Source organism: Macaca thibetana, chromosome 8, assembly GCF_024542745.1.
Source record: "Macaca thibetana thibetana isolate TM-01 chromosome 8, ASM2454274v1, whole genome shotgun sequence".
NCBI classification, from domain to species: Eukaryota; Metazoa; Chordata; class Mammalia; order Primates; family Cercopithecidae; genus Macaca; species Macaca thibetana.
The window spans coordinates 56879892-56895661 of NC_065585.1; the positions used below are offsets into that span (position 1 = coordinate 56879892).

A 15770-nucleotide genomic window follows, 5' to 3' on the forward strand; every position below is an offset into this window, starting at 1 on the left:
ATTAATTTTCTACTTATATAACTGGAACATGTCACTTGAACTTATTTTGGTTATTTTGGAGATACTTTTTTTTTTCTTTTTCTGAAACAGAGTCTCACTCCATCACCCAGGTTGGAGTGCAGTGGCATGATCTCAGCTCACTGCAACTTCCACTTCCCAGAATCAAGCAATTCTCCTACCTCAGCCTCCCAAGTAGCTGGGATTACAGGCCTGGACCACCATGCCCAGCTAACTTTTGTATTTTTTGTAGACACAGGATTCCCCCATGTTGGCCAGGCTGGTCTTGAAGTCCTGACCTCAAGTGATCTGCCCTCCTCAGCCTCCCAAAGTGCTGGGATACAGGTGTGACCTACCGTGCCTGGCCTGGGAACACTTTTCTGTCTTCTTTTATATTCTTATGCTGTCTTCTCACACAGCTCCTAGATTATTGTCTTATGCTCCTAGATTATTGTCTTATGCTACTTACTTTAATTATTTCTGCAGATAAGAAAAATCAAAGATGAAGCAGCTTTAGGCTAAGCCCATGAAGTTAGTATTCACCATCATTTAAATTTGCTCACAAGATATTTTTATTTCACGTATTTGTTTTATCATCTCTACGATCTGTATTTCCAAAGCAGAGTTAAGAAAGTTAACTCTGCTAAGTTACCAATAAGTTCATATGGAATATACAGTTATTTTCCCAATAACTGTAATGTATATGTCTCTTGTCTAATAACCCTTTTTCCATTAGTGGAATTAGTGGTTACAGTGCTTTCTGAGAGGAAAACATGGATTTTTTTTTTTTTTTTTTTTTTTTTGAGACAGGGCCTCACTCTGTCACTCAGGCCCTAGTGTAGTGGTGTGATCTTGGCTCACTACAAACTCTGCCTCCCAGGCTCGAGGGATCCTCCTGCCTTAGCCCACTGAGTAGTTGGGATTATTGGTGTGCACAACCATGCCCAGATAATTTTTGCTTTTTTTTTTTTTTTTTTTTTTTTTCCAGAGATAGGGTTTTACCATGTTGCCCAGACTGGTCTTGAACTCCTGGGCTCAAGTGATCCTCCTGCATTGGCATTCCAAAGTGCAGACATTACAGGAGTGAGCCACCACTCCCAGCCCATGGATACACCATGAAAAGCATTTGTAGATTTTGATGAAAAATGGTCACATGGCAGAATAGAAAGCCTAAAATATACTACCAATTGGGGTAAAACTTGGATGAGATATATTAGATTTTTAAAACTAAATATATATCTTAAAAACATTGTTGAGCTGAAATAAAAGGAAAAAACCTAAAAACCAAAAGTAGAGGGAAATTAGGAAATTTAGGAGGCATGTGAGCATGTAGGTCAAGTAGAGAGATGTTGAACTTCTGTCTTGGCAGTAACATAGAATATTAAATAAGAAACTTCATACGATTACCTTAATAGATACAGAAAAGTGGCCAAGGAAATTTACCATCCATTTTTGATAAGCAGGAATCAAAGCAAAAAAGTACATTTTGGGCCAGGCGCAGTAGCTCACACCTGTAATCTCAGCACTTTGGGAGGCTGAGGAGAGCAGATTACCTGAGCTTGGGAGTTTGAGACCATCCTGGCCAACATGGAGAAACCCTGTCTCTACTAAAAAAAAAAAAAGAAAAGAAAAGAAAAAAAAAAAAGCTGGATGTGGTGGTGCATGCCTGTAATCACAGCTACTCCAGAGACTGAGGCAGGAGAATCACTTGAACCCGGGAGGTGGAGGTTGCAGTGAGCCGAGATTGCGCCATTGTACACCAGCCTAGGCAACAAGAGTGAAACACCATCTCAAAAAAAAAAAAAAGAAGTACGTTTTGTTAAACAGAAAAATGGCCTCTATGAAAAATACTACACTTTTGTTATGTAGTTCACATACAAAATGTTGGTAAAATCTTTAAGAAGCAAAAACAGTATCTGCTACCTCTCCTCTATTCAGCAACATTGTAAAACTACTAACAGAGGTAAAGAAAGAAATGGAAGTAAAAGATACAAGATTTGAAAAGAAACAAACTATCATTAGTCTCAGTTTATATATATTTCTATATGGTAAACCCAGAAGAAATTCTGATGATTGTTTAGAAATAATTAACAAATATAGTCAGCCTAAAATTAGATTTTATTTTCAGAACAATTTTGCATTTACACAAAAACTGATAGTACAGAGGGTTCACAGAGTTACTGTGTACCCTCTCTTCCATCCTTTACATACTCCCCCAATACAAATGGTTTCTCCTATTATTAACATCTTGCATTAGCACAGTAGATTAGTTAAAATTGATGAGCCAGTACTGGTACATTATGACTACTTAAGTTCATAGTTCACACTATGTTGTGTGGTTCTATAGGTTTTGACAAATGTATAATGTCATTTATCTACCAATATAATATCATACAGAATAGTTTTCCTTCCCTAAAATTTCAGTGTTTCACCTATTTACCCCTTCTGTCCTCTTCCCAAAGCCCTGGCCAGCACTGGATTTTTTTTTTTTTTTTAATGTCTCTATCATTTTGCCTTTTCTAGAATGTCATATAGTTGGAACTATAGAGAATGTAGCTTTTTCTCAGACTGGCCTCTTTCACTTGACAATAGGCTCTTAAGGTTCCTTCACATTTTTCGTGACTTGAAGCTCATTTTTTATTTCTGAACAATAATCCATTGTATAAATGTGCCATTGTATGTTTATTCATTCACCTATTGAAGTCATCTTGGTTGTTTCCAGTTTGGGGAGATTATGAATAAGGCCAGTATACACATTTGTGTGCAGGTTTTTGTGTAGGCATAACTTTTCAACTCATTTGGATAAATACCAAGGAGTGTGATTGCTGATCATGTGAAAAGACTATGGTTTGCTTTGTAAGAAACTGTCAAACTGTCTTCTGACATGGTTATCCCATTTTGCATTATTACCAGCAGTAAATGAGAGATCCTGTAGACCTACAAGCCCTACCCCCAGCATATGGTGTTGTCAGTGTATTCAGTTGTAGTTATTCTAAAAAGAGTTAGTGATATTTTATTCAGATAAAATAATTGAGATAAAACAATTATTATAAATCAATTGTTTATTAAGATAAGCAATTTTATTGATAAAGATTGCTTTAATTTGCAATTCCCTAATGACATTAGATACAACTTTTCATATGCTTATTTACCTACTGTCTCTGTATCTTCTTTGGCGAGGTGTCTGTTCAGATCTATCAATTTTTAATTGACTTGCTTGTTTTAAGTTTTTCTGTATATTGTGTATGTTAGTCTTTCATCAGTTCTGTTTTCAAATACAGAACTTCATATCTGTGGCTTGTCTTTTTATTCTCTTTAAAATGTCTTTTTAAGAGCAGAAGTGTAATTTTAATAATGTCCAACTTAGCATTTTTTTTTCCTTCTTGCATTGTGCTTTTGGTGTTGTATATTAAAAATCATCATTAAACCCAAAGTCCTTAGATTTTCTCCTATGTTATATTCTAGAAGTTTTGTAGTTTTATGTTTTGCATTTAGGGCTCTGATTTCTTTTGAATAAATGTTTGAGAGATGTATAAAGTCAGTGTCCAGATTCATTTCTTTTACTTGTGAATATCCAGTTGTTCTAACACCATTTGTTGAAAAGATCATTCTTTCTCCATTGTATTGCCTTTGCTCAGTTGACTCTATTTGTAGTGGTCAATTTCTGGGCACCTTCCTTTGTTCCTTTGATATATGTATTTGTTATTAATCCAATATCGTCCTATGTTGATTACTGTGACTTTGTAGTAAGTCTTACTAATAGGTAGTTTCTGTTGTCTGATTGTGTTTATTTTCTTAAGTATTCTGCTGGGTATTTGGAGTCTCTTGCCTTTCAATATAAACATTAGAGTTTGTTGATTCACACAAAATAACTTGCCATGAGTTTTGCATGCATTGTATCTATAGTTCATCTTGGAAATAACTGATAACAGTATATAGTCTTCTTATCCATGAACATGGATATCTTCCTATTTATTGAGATCTTTGACTTCTTTCATCAAAATTTTATACTTTTCCTCATATGCATATTTTGATAGATTTATTTCTAAGTATTTTACTTTTCTGGTGCTAAATTAAATGGTATTATGTTTTTCATATCAAATTTGAGTTGTTTATTGTTAGCATATGGAAAAGCAATTGACTTTTGTATATTAACCTTGTATTCTGCAACTTTACTATAATTGCTTATTAGTCTAGGAGATTTTTTGTTATTGGTACTTTTCAATATAGGATATATCATCTGTAAACAAAGACAGTCGTAAATATTTTTTTCTTCCTAATCTGCCTCTTTTCATTTATTTTTATTGTTGCATTACATTAGCTAGTGTTTCCCGTATGGTGTTGAATAGGAGTGGTAAGAACGGAACTCATTGGCTTTTCTGATCTTAGGAGAAATACAAATAGTTCTTCAACATCATGTGTGTTTTAAACTGTAGATTCTTTACCAGACGGTGTTCATCAGACAGAAGAAGTCCCCCTCTATTCTTAGTTTGCTAAAAGTATATATTGTGAACGGGTGTTGGATTTTGACAAATGCTTTTTCTGCATCTGCTGATATGATAATATGAATTTTCTTCTTTTGACTTTTGATGTGAAATATTACATTAATAGAATTTTCAAATCTTGAATCAGCCTTGCGTATCTGGGATAATTCTCAATTTGACATAATGTACAGTTCTTTGTATAGATTGTTCTATTTGATTTGCTGACATTTTTTAGGATTTTTACATCTGTGTTCATGAATGTTACTGATCCATAGTTTTTTTTTTATATATATATCTTTACCTGGTTTTGATATTAAATAGAGTGATATTGGAAGTCTCCAACTATAATAGTGCTCCATGCATTTTTTTCTTGCATTTCTATCAATTTTTGTAACATATATGTTCTTGCTATGTTGTTAGGCACTTGCACATTAAGTAATTCTAATATCTTCTTGGAAAATTGAGACCTTTATCATTATGTAATGACTCTTTATCCCCAATAATTTTCTTTTCTATGAACTCTGCTATATCTTAAATTAATGTGGCTAACCTAGTTTTTTTTAATGTGCGTAAAGATAATATATCTTTCCCTATATGTTTACTCTTAATTTACTCTTAATTTATCTGTGTCCTCATATTTAAGGCAGGTTTCTTGTGAGAAACATATGGTGGAACTTGCTTTCTGTTTTTGTTTCATTTTTTTTTTAATCTTTGCTATTTTTATTGGCATATTTAGTATTGACCTTTTTTTTTTTTTTTTTTTTTTTTTTTTTTTTTTTTTTTTTTTTGAGATGGAGTTTCACTCTTGTTGCCCAGGCTGGAGTGAAATGGCGCAATCTCAGCTCGCTGCAACCTCTGCCTCCCAGGTTCAAGCGATTCTCCTGCCTCAGCCTCCCGAGTAGCTGGGATTACAGGCATATGCCATCACGCCAGGCTAATTTTGTATTTTTAGTAGAGATGGGGTTTCTTCATGTTGGTCAGGCTGGCCTCAAACTCCCAACCTCAGGTGATCCGCCCGCCTCGGCCTCCCAAAGTGCTGGGATTACAGATGTGAGCCACCGTGCCCATCCTAGTATTCACATTTAAAGTGACTATTGATGCAGTTGGATTAATACCTACAACGTTTGTAACTATTTGCTGTTGTTATTGGTTTTTTATATTTGTTTTTGTCTTCCCCTCTTTCAGTGCCTTCTCTGGTTTTAATTGACCATCTTACATGTTTTCATTTTCTCTTAGCCTGTCAATTGTGCTCCTTTTTACAGTTATTTTTAAGTGGTGGCCTTGGGGCTTGCAATATATATGTGCAAGTAATCAAAGTCTACTTTCACATAACATTATACTACTTCACAGGTATTACAGGTATCTCATAACAGAGTTTCTAATTTAATTCTTCTGTCCCTTAGAACATTCTCATTATTCATTTTATTTATCCATGTGCTATGATAACCCAATACATTATTTCTATTATTATTTTGAAGAGTTATTGTTAGATCAATTAAAACTAAGAATAATAAAATATTTTACTTTCATTTATTCCTTCCCTAATGATCTTTCTTTTTTAAAGAGATATGCATTTCTGATGAAAATCATTTTTCTTCTTTCTGAAGAACTTCTCTTACCTTTTTTTTTTTTTTTTTTTTTTTCTTGTAAGGCAATTCTGTGGACAACAAGTGTTTTTAGTTTTTATTTGTCTGAGAAAGTCATTTTTCCACTTCACTTTTAAATGGTAGTTTCACTGGATACAGAGTTCTAGGTTGGTGATTTTATTATTTAAACACTGAATATTTCAAGCCCCTTTCTTTTTGCTTGCATGGCTCTTGAAGAGGGGTTTAATAGAATTGGTATCTTTGTTCCTCTACAGATAAGGTATTTTATCCCCGTCTGACTTTTTCTACAGTTTTCTTTTTGTCTTTTGTTTTCTGCTTTGAATATGATATGCTTAGGTATAGTTTTTTTATATTTATTCTGTTTCATGTTCTCAGAGTTTCCCAGATCTATGATTTGGTTTCTGCTATTAATTTTGGTATATCCTCAACCATTATTACTTAAATTTCTTTCTCTCTTCTCCTAGTATTTTCATTGTGTGTATTTTCTCTCTAGTTCTTAGATATTCTGTTCTCTTTTTCATTCTCTTTTTTTGCTGCTTCAATGCATTTACTAAAAACCTACAGCTAATATTATACTCTGAGATAGAGATTAGATACAATATATTGTCCTATCTCCGCTCTCTCTTTAATTCAAAGTGAAATATCCAGTAACACCCAGAAATATTGAAAAAAGGAAAGGGCAACATATAAAAATAATAATATACATGAGGTTATACTCCACAATAAACTTTACATGCTTACAAATTGACACAAATTCTTCATTAGGTAAGAATAGAAAATAAACTTCTTACAGTAAAAAAAGAGAAATTTTTCCCACAAGAATAAAAGTTGGAATATATGAAATAGGTGAGGATATGCAGGACTTGCCACATATGGTAAGAAAAATTTTAACAATAAACAGACTCAATTTTCAATGATCTATTAATCACATAAGAATTAAACAACTATATAAAAATTAAATCTATCTATTAGACATTCATTTCAGTTCATTTTTCAATTTGGGATGTTTCTTTTGACATATCTTACAGCGTACTGATTATTTCCTTTGCCATGTTTAATCTAATACCAGCTTATCAAAGGCATTCTTAATTTCTGTTTGGATTCTTCTCTAGAGCTCCCATCTTTCTGGTTATATTATCCATGTGTTTTCTTTATGTTGTCTACATTTTTCATTAGAACCCTTAGCCTATTGATCAGTAATTATGCATTCTCATTCTGAAACTTCCAAAATGTTGGCCATATCTGAGTCTGGTTCTGTTGCTTGCTTTATCTCTTCAGCCTGTTTTCTCTTCCTTTTTGCAAAGCAAGCAATAGAATTGCTTGTAATTTTCTGTTGCAAGTGGGAAGGTATTGGGTAATAGGAAATGAGGTAATAATCCTTTGATGTGAGCTTTTATGTTTATCTAGTTAGGGGTTGGGTTGTATTTAACCTTGGCTGTAGCTGAATTTCTTCTAGCATTCTTTTTACTTTGTCTCCTCCTGTCTTTAAATATCTCTAGAAATTCCTCCTTAAATAGATAACCGTGTCTTTAAACTACCTCATTTGTAATCCACTGTTAATATAGTGGAGCCCTGTTGGTTTGGTATAAGATATTGTACAGAGGAAGCATCTGTAATCCTGTGATTAAGTCCTTTTTAGTGAGTCTGAGTATCTGAGCTGTGACCTTCTGACAAGTCTATTAGGCTTTTTGTTTTTCTTCGTTTATGTAGTATATGAAGGCAAAAGGAGGTTGAGCTGTCTAATTATCTTTAACCTAGATCAGATAATGCTTTGATAAAATAGTTTTCTTTTAACACTGGCCTTTATTATGGAGAATAGAATACTCTTGGCATATTTCAAAATTGTTGCTTTTTTCCTCCCCATGCTGGAGGAAGGAGAGGATCTTTCTCAGATCTTCACTGTAAGAACTTGATGAGGGTCCTGGGGGTCAAACATGTAAAGTGTAGAGCTCTCTCCCCGCCCTCCACCCCTAAGGCTGAGACGTTGAGGGTTTTTCCTTCTCTTGGCTTCAGAACTTTTCCTCTTGATAAACCATGAGTCTCTGTATTTGCTCCTCTCTCCACTTTTGGGGCAGAATTTTGCCCTATGACCTTATTTTTTTGATGGAATGAAGAAGAGTTATTTCAATTTATTCGGTTTTATTTCTTGTGAGGTTTGAAGTGATAACTTCCAAACATTTTATATATCGAAGCAGAGACTGCAAGACTGTAACGGTCTTTTTAATAAAAACCAACATACGAAATATATACACACATGTGCCCACATTAAAAAGCAGTCCAAGTGTATAACCTTTACAAAGGCACTATTTAAAATAGACACAAAAATATAAGAGCAAAGAATAAATCTATAAAATGATGTATAAACCTTTTATGAAGAAAATTATGAATTTTTATTGAAGGACGTAACAGAAGATGAACAATAAATGAAGAGATATATTTTGCTCTCAGTAGAAAGACTTAATATAATGAAAGTTTGACTTTTCCACAAATTCAATGGAATTCCAACAAAAATCCCAGTAAGCTATTTTTTGTATAATTTAACACACTGAATCAAACATCTCTGAGGAACAGTGAAGGCCAAGGAGGACATCAAAATGTTCCCACCACTGGATATGAAGACTTACTTTAAAACAATACTAATTAAGGCAGTTTTGGGTATTAGCACAAAGATAGATTAATAGGCCAGTAGTACAGATGATAGATCAAGGAAACAGATCTTTGTATATATATAAAAAAAAAATTGATTTATGCCAAAGTAGGCTTTATAGATCAATTGGAAAAGGATTCACTATTTCATCTATAAAATTTTTCTGTGATAATTGATTATGTATATGAGAAACAATGAAAGTGAGTTCATACCTACCCCATACCATACAAAAACAATCAATAAGTAGTAATGGAACTAAAATGTATAATCAACTATAGAACTGTACACCTTAGACAGCTCCATATATTGATACACTATCTTCATTTCAGATAGTGTCCTTTTTGACCTGATTTCCAAACTGTTGGCAGTGCACCCTATTTAGTATCTGTGAATCCTTATACTCACTACGCTTTTTTTTTAAATGAAAGAAAGGAAGGAAGGAAGGGAGGGAGGGAGGATTAAGAACTATTATATTCAGAACTGGTTATAATTTCACTCATGCTGTGTTCCTGTCCTGACAATGGCCTCAGCTGGTTTTAAGCATACAAGTAATTAGGTGTTTGTGTGTATAAACTTTCAGGTCATTGATAAACACAGCATCGGTTAAGAGTCTGTTTTATAGCAGGAAAAACCTGGGTTTGAATGCTCTCTGTGTCACTTATAACCTGTAAAACCTGCAAGTTACTTAGATCCACTAAATCTTAGTGTCCCAGCGTGCAAAGTGAATATTGTAACAATACTACCTCTATTCGTCCATTTTCATACTGCTATGAAGAAATACCCAAGATGGGTAATTTATAAAGAAAAAACGGTTTAATGGACTCACAGTTCCACATGGCTGGGGAGGCCTCACAATCATAGCAGAAGGCCAAGGAGGAACAAAGGTACAACTTACATGGCAGCAGACAAGAGAGCTTGTCCTCTTTATAAAATAATGATCCTTTATAAAACCATCTGATCTCGTGAGACATATTCACTATCACAAGAACATCACAGGAAAACCTGCCCCCATGATTGAATGACCTCCCACCGAGTCCCTCCCAGGACACATAGGGATTATGGGAACTGCAATTCAAGATGAGATTTGGGTAGGGACACAGCCAAACCATATCACTACCTCACCAAGTTTAGGGAAAATTAAGTAAGATAATGAGAAAAATAATAAAAGTAGCATAATGCTTGAAGTATAGTTAGTGTTTAATATATACCAATTATTATCTTTACTTCTTTTAATTTACCAGACAAATTGCAGAAATTGGTTGAGAGTGCTCTGACAAGACTATGGAGAGTTAGAAATGAGAGCTAAGTATATTGCACTTTAAAGTTAATGTATATAAGGTGTTAAGAAATTGTCTAGTGTATAGAAAGCATTATGCAATCATTTGCTATTCTTTTTTTCGAACAGTATTTAGGAAAAAATAAATTAATAAGTAAAATCTGACATTTAAGCTCAAAAATTAATTGTTCATGGAAAGGGTAGCTGAACTGTACCCTGACAATATGCAGACAGGAGGTGGTGTGAGAGTGGTGGAATCTAAGTTTTATTTGATAGCAAACTCATTATAAACCAACAGTATAATGTGATCCAGAAAAAGTTAAAATGACCAGATTACTTTGATATACAAAGCAGTGGTGATACTAATTTTTCTCTTTGGGTTTTTTGGCCAAGCTTTACCCAATATACAGTTTTCTCTTCTGGCTACCACACGTTTGGCTGCTTCCTGGAAAATTAATGTACTCCTCTCAGAAAGCAGTCAAAGCTGGGCATGGTGGCTCATGCCTGTAATCCCAGAACTTTGAGAGGCCGAGGCGGGCATATCACCTGATGTCAGGAGTTCGAGACCAGCCTGACCAACATGGTGAAACCCCATCTCTACTAAAAATAAAAAATTAACTGGGCATGGTGGTGCATGTGTGTAATCCCTGCTACTCAGGAGGCTGAGGCAGGAGACTTGCTTGAACCCGGAAGGCAGAGGTTGCAGTGAGTGGAGGTCATGCCACTGCACTCCAGCCTGGGCAACAGAGCGAGACTCCATCTCAATAAACAAAAAACAATGATCAAAATTTAAGGGAACTGTAAATCAGTCTGCATGTGGAATAAAGCTAAGCGTTCTCAGCATCGTGGCGAGTGTATTTAAGGGGGAAATTTCTAGTTATTCTCAAATTGTTAAAGACTTTCAGAAAAACCTAATATTTTAAATAATTGGAAAATTAAATCATACATCATATGAGTTATCTTCATTTTTGGAAGTATTTTAACCAAAAATTTATTCACTTAGGTTAAATTAGAGACTGTGTATGCGTTTATGTAATGGTTGGAAAGTTGGTTGTTGAATAAATTCGTTAATTCCAAACAGGTTTTGGTTAAACTTTTTTTCATGACAATGATAGAAGCTTCTGAGTAACATAACTTTTATCAAATAGATCTGTATTACCCAATTGTTGAATATTAATAAAATGGACTTAGAATAAGTTCTTTTTCTCTTAGAAATCTAAATTCCAAAATGTTATTTTGTGTGACAACGGCCAATGGATCAGGTACCTAAATTGTGAGATGAATATGAGTATTTATAATATATTAATTAATATAATAGTGCTATATTGATTAGTTTTTATTTTTCCAGTATATTAATCCTTTAGCTCCTCTTGTTTTTAAGTGAATGACTCTGTTACAACTGAGGACACACACTGGAAGTTATTTTACTTTAATATACAGAGCAAAGAGGTTGCTAAGGAATTTTTTTTAAAATGCCTCCCCAGAAACATTTTTCATTATTCTCTCTAAACCCAAAGAGTTCACTGAACTTGATGATCCTGTTGAGTTCAAAGAGAACTCAACTTGTGTATCCAGAGAATACATAACAGACTGAAAAAGCAGAACCCACTTAAACAACACCCAATGTAATGTGTACTTAATTAACTCTGCCCTGCATAGAAAGCCAGCATCTTGGGAAATAGCCAAATATTTAACGTAAGGCAAGGTTTCCTGGAGGGACTCCATATTCACTTTCTATTTTGTGACCATTTCTCATACTTAAGAAAAAAGTTGTGAAACTCCATTAGTTATACAAACATAATATGAATAAAAGTAAATTGGTCTATTTTATTTTCTCTGGATAGAATATTACAGCACATTCAGGATATGTTAGTAATTTAACTATACTCTACTATGTTTATTCTCTTTTATTCTTAGCAATTGTCTGCATTCCCTGTTATAGTAAATTCTATTTAACTGATAAAAATATTAGTATGCCTTTCCAAACAACTAATTTTTGTCTATTTAATTGAGTAAAGGGGATTTAACCCTGTTTATATAAAAATATTTTGACATTATATTATGAGATATTTGTAACCCAACTAGATGCCACAGTATTTAGGATTTTTTTTTTCTAATATTAGGGATCAAACAATACTTTAAAAAGATTTATTACTGTATCAAAAACTTTAAAGAGGGCCGGCACTGGTGCTCACAACTATAATCTCAGCACTTTGGGAGGCCGAGGTGAGTGAATCACTTGAGCCTAGGAATTCAAGACCATCTGGGCAACATGGCAAAACCCTGTCTCTACAAAAAGTATAAAAATTAGCCAGGCGTGGTGGTGCACAACTGTAGTCCCAGCTACTCAGGAGGCTGAGGCAGAAAGATTATCTAAGCCCAGGGAGATAGGGGATGTAGTGAGCTATGCCACTGCACTCCAGCCTGGGTGATAGAGTGAGACCATGTCTTATCCACAACAACAACAAAAAAAACCTTTAAAGAGTTGTAACCATTCTTAATATGTAGAATTGTTATGAAATGAAATTGTTTTGATCTAATGATAAGACATCAATTTTATTTCCAAATCTAAATACTGTTTCACATTTTTTATTTTTATTATATTATTTTACTTCATTTTTCTCAACTCTTTTGTACTTATAAATAAAGACACTTGTTTTGTTATGTAAGACTGTGTAAGACATGGGCATTAAAGATAAAATTTAACAATTTTTAGATTAAAATTCCAAAATTTACCAAATTGGAAGTTTGAAAGAATCAGTGAAATAGTATAATAAAATGCCACATATACTTCAAAAAATGAAATCTATCATCTGTTAAAATAAGAAGTAAACTCACTTTACTGTTTTCACAAAAAGAAAGGGCCAGTAAAAATATTTTAAAATTAAATTAGCTTTATTAAGTTTTTCAGACTTTTACTCATTTTAAGTCAATGTCTTTTATTCTGCAAATATATTTAATCATTTCTGCATTTTTATTAGAATTGTTAGTAGCAATCTTGTTACCTCATGATCACTCTGTGACCTTTGTGAGTTCATTTATGAATACATACAAAATACATCTCTCAATGGCATAAAAGTTTCTAAACTCTTGTGTTTGTTTGCACCTAGTTCAGAACTCTCGCTCTCACTTTGAAGCATACTTGTATATCTTGTATTTATTTATTTTTTTACTGCATAAAATGTGTTGTCAGAGGTCATTAAATTACCACTACATTGTATGTGTTATAAAAAGTTAGTAATTTTAATCATCTAAATTGGAAATTTTAACTATAATTTTTTCTGAACTTTCACAAAAAAACAATTAGGTGTTACTATTTTTACATTATTTATACTGCTAATTCAACATAACCAAATCATTAACAACACAATTAAAAATGCATCATATGGCCGGGCACGGTGGCACACACCTGTAATCCCAGCACTTTGGAGGCCAAGGCGACCTGAGGTCAGGAGTTCGAGACAAGCCTGGCCAAAGTAGTGAAACCTCATCTCTACAAAAAACACAAAAATTCACTGCCTGTAATGGTGGGCATCTGTAATCTCAGCTACTCGGGAGGCTGAGGCAGGAGAATTGTTTGAACCCAGAAGGTGGAGGTTGCACTGAGACGAGATAGTGCCACTGTATTCCAGCCTGTGTGACAGAATGAGACTCCATCTCAAAAAAAAAAAAAAAAATGCACATACCATTGAAATTCATCATATATATTTAAATAAGAGCAATAAGTATTTTTCTTCCTAAAGTAATGTTGAATTTTCCATCTTTGTTTAATTCAAGTAAGACCACTGAGTACTCATTTCCATTTTGAACAGTCATTTTAACTTTACATATCAAAGCCTATTAAAATGAAATAATATCTATAATTATGTTTATTCCTATTTTTTAATTTAGAATTTTAAATTTATTTTAACCAGCTATCGTTTTTCTTCCACACTATCCAAAATCCACAATTAAGTGGGCCTCCAGAAGATAAATAAAGCAGTGTCAGTTTCTATTTATTCTGATTTATTATTGAAAATACACCTTCCTTTCAGCTCACGTTTTTCAACCGTAATGATCCTTTTTATCTCCACCCTTCATGTGTGAAACTGGGCACTGACTTCCCGGATTCAACCTGGGCTCAGTGTCATCAGCATCTATAACCTTTTTATCTCTTTTTTGTAATCTTTTAATTTATGTTCAGGGGTACATGTGCAGGTTTGTTATGGAGGTAAACTCATGTCATGAGGATTTGGTGTACAGATACCTTGTATTTATTAATGACAATCATATATAATGTAGTTAAGCATATCTGGAAGCTAATCAGTACATAGCTTTGAAAAACACAGTGATGTGTTCTCAAATCCAAATAGTACTCCACATTTATTATTTTTATTATATATTTTGCTTCATTTTTCTCAAAACTATTATGTACTTACAAGCAAATAATACTAACATGATTTATTTCTCTATTATAAGATTATTCTTTATTTGAAATCAAAATCAATTTCTCCAACATATCAAATCCGTCACCAATCCCCATGAACAATTCTCTCAGAACACATACTGAAACTAATTCTTCATATCTCCATGGCTATCACACAAGTCCTGGCTTCTCTCTTCTCTTATGTGAACTTCTGAAATGTTTTTTTACTCCCATTTTTGTCCCCTCATCCATTTTTCCATCAGACACATGATCGTCATTGCTCCAACTCACTGAGCAGTCCAGTTCTTTGAACTGGCCATCTTTGTTTGGCCTTCTCAGCATTCCCCCGGCTGGAAACTCAGTGCTAGGCGTCTTTAGCTCCTTCTGCCATTGAAATCCTGTTTGTCATTTCCTCACCCCCTCACCATATGAAATTATCTTTTTGTTCTGTTTATTATTTATCTCTTATAACTAGAATATATAAGCACTGTGGGAGCAGAGTCTTGCCCACAGCTGTATCTCTGGCACCTGGAACAGTGCCAATTATGTAGTAAGTTCTTTCAATAATGTGTCATAGGAATATCAGCCCACTAATGAGGGACTTCTGAAATCCCATAGGGTGCATAGAAAATAAAAGACTACTAGGAAAATTAATTTAGACAAAATTCAGTGTTACATTACCTTGCATGTTCTTTAGCCATTAGACAGGAAATTTAGAGACTAGCAAGGTAGACAAATGTCTGTGCTATCTCAGTGCAGATGTTTATTCTTCCTCAAAATATAGTTTTTAGCACCATGTTGAATATACCGTAGAGTTAAAACAAACTAACAAAACAATAGCAACAAAATATTGCACAGCATTCTCCCTGAGTAGGCATGTCCATCCTTTGGCTCAGATCCAAAAAAGAAAATGCTGTCTTCCTCAGCTCTTCTTTTTTTCCTCATAGCCTATGTCTAATCCATCAGTGTATCTTGGGAGACATATTCTCAAAATATATCCAAAATACAACCACTTCTCAAAATCTCTGCTGGTACCAACCTGGTCCAAAGCACCATCATCTCTCACCTGGATTTTTGCAATAGTTCCTGATGTGTCTCCCTGCCTCAACTCCTGCACCATATCACTATATTTTCAACATAATAGCTCAAGTCATTTATTAAATCATAAGTCAAATGTCATGTCTGTTCATGATGCTCCAGTTTTTCCCTTCTCAGAGCAAAAGCCAGACTCTTTAGAGTGGCCTACGGGGACCTACCTTATTTGGTCTCCTTCTGACTTACTGACCTCATATCCCGACACTTACTCTCTCTCTGTGACCAAACTATACCAGCTGCCTTGCTGTTCTTTGAACCT

The 15770-nt window shown here is 34.0% G+C and overlaps 1 protein-coding gene across 1 annotated transcript in view; it reads left to right on the plus strand.

Annotated features, from left to right (window-relative positions):
• Positions 1-15770, plus strand: part of MMP16 (matrix metallopeptidase 16) — a 294102-nt gene that overhangs the window by 141602 nt on the left and 136730 nt on the right. The window lies entirely within an intron of this gene.